The sequence below is a fragment of the Myotis lucifugus genome, unplaced genomic scaffold (assembly GCF_000147115.1).
Source record: "Myotis lucifugus unplaced genomic scaffold, Myoluc2.0 scaffold_114, whole genome shotgun sequence".
In the NCBI taxonomy this organism is placed as follows: Eukaryota; Metazoa; Chordata; class Mammalia; order Chiroptera; family Vespertilionidae; genus Myotis; species Myotis lucifugus.
In genome coordinates, this window is record NW_005871162.1 from 3,163,437 (window position 1) to 3,168,969 (window position 5,533).

A 5,533-nucleotide genomic window follows, 5' to 3' on the forward strand; every position below is an offset into this window, starting at 1 on the left:
TAAACAGCCTCACTGAAACACAAGAGGAGGATGACAGTGAGGAATTCATGGCTAAAGAACAGCATATAGCTTGAGGGAGAGTATGAGAGAGAGACCGGAAGTGGGCAGGGGCTGTGCGATAGGAAGTCCAGGAGTAGCCAGGTGTGTTGGCCACTCTAGTCCTCCATAAGCTGAGGCCAGTCAGCAAGGATGGAGCAGTCTATGAGGGTGGGATACTGTGATATAATAAGAAATATATATTTGGTCTTCATCCCTAGTTCTTGGCACAGAACACCTAAAACCCTTATAATTTCCTGAGTGATGGAATGATAAGAGCATCTTTTGTTATGACCTTGGTCTTTGCTCCTGGCTCCTAATATCCTTGGAACTTTGGGAGTAATAGGCAAATTTGTTCTAATGAGGCAACACATGCCCCCCATTCCCACAGCTTCAGGATGAGGGCTGGTTGCCAGAGAGACTTAACCTTGATCAGAAGCGTGGAACTTTCAGTCTCACCTCCCACCTCTTGGGAGGGGAGAGGAGCTAGAGATTGAGTTAATAATTGATCACACCTAATGATCAAACCTCCATGAAACCTAAATGATGATGTGCAGGGAGCTTTAAGGTTGGTGAAAGCACCCCATGTGCCAGGAGGGTGGCGCACCTCAACCCCAGGGGGACAGACGCTCCTGCATTTGGGACTCTTCTGGGCCTCGCCCTATGTACCTCTTCATCTGGCTTTTCATCTGTGCCCTTCACATTGTCCTCTACCCTAAGTGTACGTAAAGTGTCCCTGGGTTCTGTGAGTCATTCCAGCAAATTATCTGGCTTAAGTAAGTATTTCTCAGAACAGAAGAACAATGTGAAACTGAAATAGCCTCCCAAGTGCTTGGCAGGATAAATAAAAAGAAAACTAACCTAGATGGATCTCAGTGAAATTTCAGAACGTCATTGAAAAAAGAAAGGCTTCAGAAGAGGACAAAAGTCAAGAATGAGGTTGACATCAGAGTTTGCATCAGCAACCAATGGATGTAAGACTGAAACACTGTGTTCAAGATTTCAAAGGATATGCACATGTTAAGGTCTTTTGCAATGTATTGCTACGTTTATCCCTATAAATCTCCAATTACCCCATTGCCCTTTTGCTAACAGTATATGAAATGCAATATTACCCAACCCCCCACAAACACTGAATATTTCCTTTTTTGTTTCCCATCTTTGCCAGGTTAAGAGGCAAAATAAAGTATCTCATTACCTGGGTTTACACTTCTTGACTTACTAGAGATATTACATTATTTGTATGCCTATTAGCTAATTAGGTGTTTGTTTGTTTTAAATTGTCAAATCATTTGCCTATCGTTCCTTTGGGGCGTTTGCCTGCGTTTGTTTGCTTTTCATCACACTTAAGGAAAACAAACAAAATCCTTTCCCAGAGTGGTGAGGCGGGCATCAGAAGCACAGTGTGTCTATACTGAGGGAGGGAGGGGTGGCTGACGAAGCCGAGTTGATGAGGCTCCAATCCCAATACTGAGGAAGCAGAGAGCCAAATGTCACATGTCACCAGTGAGTCCATGTGTTACCCACCTACTCTGCAAACTGCTAAGAGGCTCTCAACTGTGGCCATGGAGAAAAGTCAGAATTTAAAACATTGAAAGTCACAGCAGAGAATGCCTGGCCCAGATTTTCCTGACTGGCTGGCCGTAGCACATGGGAACACTGTAAAGGGGTTCCAGATGTACAGAGAAGTGGGCTCCTTCAGCTGGGCTTACCCGAATCTTTGCACCCCTTCCTCCACCAGCCGGCAGCCTGAACCCCTTTTCTTCCCATCTCCCCTCCATCTGGCGCCAACAGGGCCTCAAATGCCTGCGTATGGACAGCCCAGCACACATGTTCAACCTTTATCTTTGCTGCTCCCTCAAACAGCTGGCCCTTGGCCCAGGGTGTGCAAACCCAGAGGATGGATCAGGAGAAGAGGCCCATGAAGAACCTGGGAACAGGCGTGTTGTGATTTGGGCTGGAGATTCCAGGGCCTGGAACCCACATAAGAGTCCAGAACAGAGCTTCTCAGTGTGGCCTGGGCAATAGTTGGGGAGAAATACTGACTAATGGACTTATACGGTCTAGAAGGACAACTGCAGTACTAGCCTGTCAGTCCCCAAAGGCCACGGGTCCTGACCAGGAGGGCTCCAGTTCCTGAGTTGAATCACCAGCCTGTCCTATCCGCACTTGGCCGTGGGGGTTGGTGGTGGAAATGGCATCCCCTCATACCCAGCAGCATGCGAGAAAGACGCCTGCTGAGAGCAACAGCTGGAACAGAAAGGACAGCAAGAAGGAGCAAGCAGAGTCCTGTCTGTCCTTGGGGAAATCAGGCCCGAAGTCTTTTCTCCCCAAAGAGACACCCAGGAGGCAAGAAACAAGCTGATGAACTGGGAGGCAGCCAAAAGGAAAAGTCAAAATCTCACTTTCTGTTCCCTGCAGACACCCTTAGAACCTCTCTGTGCTCTCCGAGGGCTCACCTTCCCTATCCCCCTTTACTCAGATCAGCGGCACCTTCCTTTCTTGACATTTCCACCTCTGCTGTTTTGTTTCTTGAAATTTAAAAATTGTCCAAACCAATCAATCCATCCTCTAGACTCCATCTACGAGAGCCTACCCTGTGCCTAGCACTGTGTGCCATGAGAGGATACAAAACACGTACCCAACCCCCTCTGCTCCTGTAATTTAATTGGGAACTGAACAGGTTATGTAAGAATGACGGAAAAATAGAGCCATGCTGGATGGAGTTGAAGAGCATTATGCTAAGTGAAATAAGCCAGTCAGAGAAAGAGAAATATCACATGCTCTCTCTCACTCATTTGTGGATTATAATGAACAACATAAACCGATGAACAAAAACAGATCTAGAGACAGATCAGATGCTCAAACCTCAGAGGGAAGGTAGGGAAGGGTGGGGGTAAGGGGGAGAGCACAACCAAAGGACTTGTCTGCATGCATATAAGCATAAGCAATGGACACAGACAACAGGGGGTGAGGGTGAGGGCAGGACTTGGGGGGTGGGGGGACAATGGGGGAATAAGGACACATTTGTAATACCTTAATCAATAAAGAAAAAAAATAGAGCCATACAAACTTTCAATAACAGGATATAATTTCTTACCCATCAGAATGGCAAAAGTTAAGAAGTCTGCTAATATTACATGTTGAAAGGGTGTGGGCTAATGGGTCCTCTCATATACTGCTGGTGGGAGTACAAAGAGAACTATCTATCTCGGAGGACAACTGGCAGAATCTATTCGAGCTGCAAATGTGCACACCTTGATGCCCTGGCAATTCTAATCCTCCGTGCCTCCCGTAGAAAACCTCCCTCCATTGCAGAGCCTGTGGGGGGCGCTCTCTAGGCCACTGCGCTAGTGAAGAGTGGAATCGATGTAGCCATTCGTCAGTTGGATAATTAAATAAGCTGTGGTTTCCCTATAGTATGGAATTGTACTGTCGGAGCCCGGAGCAGGCTACCCCAAAAGATCTCACAGTGGGATACGGATGACTTTGATTTAAAGTTACTTGACAAGCAGCCAGTGCCAGAGGGCAGGCCAGCTCTCCCTTGTCTCCTTGATGCAGAAAATACATCTCCCCTGGGGAAGGTGCCCTCCCTGCTCCAGGCGGGCTAAGGGAGACACCCTTTGGTGAGGCCTGGGGTGCATGGTTGGGGGCAGGCTAGAAGGGGTCAATGAGGGGAAAAGGGACATATGCAATACTTTCAACAATGAGGATTTAATAAAAATGAAAAAAAGACACCCTTATTGCTAGCGTGAAGGAATCCAGGGCCAAAAAGCTTACATAAACAAACCTTGTTACTCCTTTACTAACTTACTACCCGAGCCCAAACTGTGTTGAGATTCCTCACTAATGAGCACCCAAACCTAAGTGTCTTTGTCCTATCAACGCATCACAAATTTATTGTTTCTTTGTCTATGTAAAAAGGGTAACAAGTCAACTTGTTCATTTCTCTGAGCCTAATTTATGATCTCCTGTGGGCATGTATTAAATTATATATTTTTTTCTGTTAATCTGGCCTTGTGTGAATTTTATTATTAGTCCAGCTAGAAGAACTCAAGAAGGGTAGAGGGGCGACTTCCCCCTGCCCAACACTATACAACAACCTAAAAGTATAAAGTAGATTTATATAGATAGACATCTAATGAATAATAATCAGTAAAAAAAAAAAAGCAAGATGGTAAAAAGAACTTTCATATGGGAAAAAACTATTATATACCATGTTATCATATTTATCTATTTTACGCAGAGATATATACACACACACGTGTGTGTGTGTATGTGTATGATAACAATATTTGTCTCTGAGGAAAAGACAGGGGACCAAAGTCAGAGGGGGAGAGGGGTTCATGGGGCCGTGTCTGTAACATTTCTACTTTTTAAATATATTATTTGTGAAATAAAAGTGATTTAAAAAAAAATAGAGCTATGTCATATTCTGCTTTTTCTTATTAGTAAAGGCTTTGTACCCACCCAGAGTATTTGCTTATGTAATTTTTAGTTATTAGATGACAGTTAATCATCAATCATGCTATCAAAAATAGTAATAAAATATAAAGATACAAGAACAACACCCAAGAATCCATACCTTGCTATTCGCCTAATTTACAAAGAAAGTTCCATCACTTAAAATGAAGAGATGAGCTCTCCGTCCGACATCTTGGGGAGGCAGCCGTGGAGGCCCTGCTCCCTGAGTCTGGCTGTGCCGCCCAAGGACAACTCGAAGGAGAAAGATGCTGGAAAGCCAGCCAAGAAAGACAAAGACCCAGTGAACGAGTCCAGGGACAAGGCCAAAAGGAAGAAGAGGTCCCAAGGCAAAGTTCGGGACAAGCTCACTAACCTAGTCTTGTTTGACAAAACAACATGTGACAAACTCCGTTCCCAACTATAAGCTCATAACCCAGCTGTTGTCTCTGAGAGACTGAAGATCCGCGGATCCTCAGTAAAGGTCCTGTTGGCCAGGGCAGCCCTCAGGAGCGCCTTAGGAAAGCACTTACTCAACTAGTTTCAAAGCACAGAGCTCAAGTAATTTACCCCAGAAACACCAAAGGTCGGTATGCCCAGCTGTTGGAGAAGATGCATGAACAACAGGTCCCACCGGCTGTACATTTTGAAAAATACAACTTTATTAAACAAATCAATCAATAAAATGAAGAGATGAGATGTCTGACTGTCTGTATGGCAGCTGGTAATGTTCACTGAGATAGCCTAATAGCTAATGTGGATGGGATAGAAGATAGTTGTTCATAAGAACCTGGGGGTTGCTGGCGGGACTGAAACCAGCCATGGGTAGTCCTCACGAAGGAGGGGATTCTTGAACGGTGCTGGAAAGGAAAGCCTGGGGGTTGCGGCATGAGGCTGATAGAAGAAATGAAATGAAACTCACATTCATAGGCTCCTGCTGAGGGCCAGCCTCAAGCTCAGAGCCATGGATGCAAAGAAAGGTTCCTGAAACAACTGGTAGTGCAGAGCGTGGAGTGGAATTTGATTCCCAGCTCCA

General features: G+C 45.3%; 1 pseudogene; it reads left to right on the forward strand.

The window, feature by feature from the left end:
- The first annotated feature begins 4,672 nt into the window (after positions 1 to 4,672).
- Positions 4,673 to 5,117, forward strand: LOC102419612 (annotated as a pseudogene).
- The last annotated feature ends 416 nt before the right edge of the window (positions 5,118 to 5,533 follow it).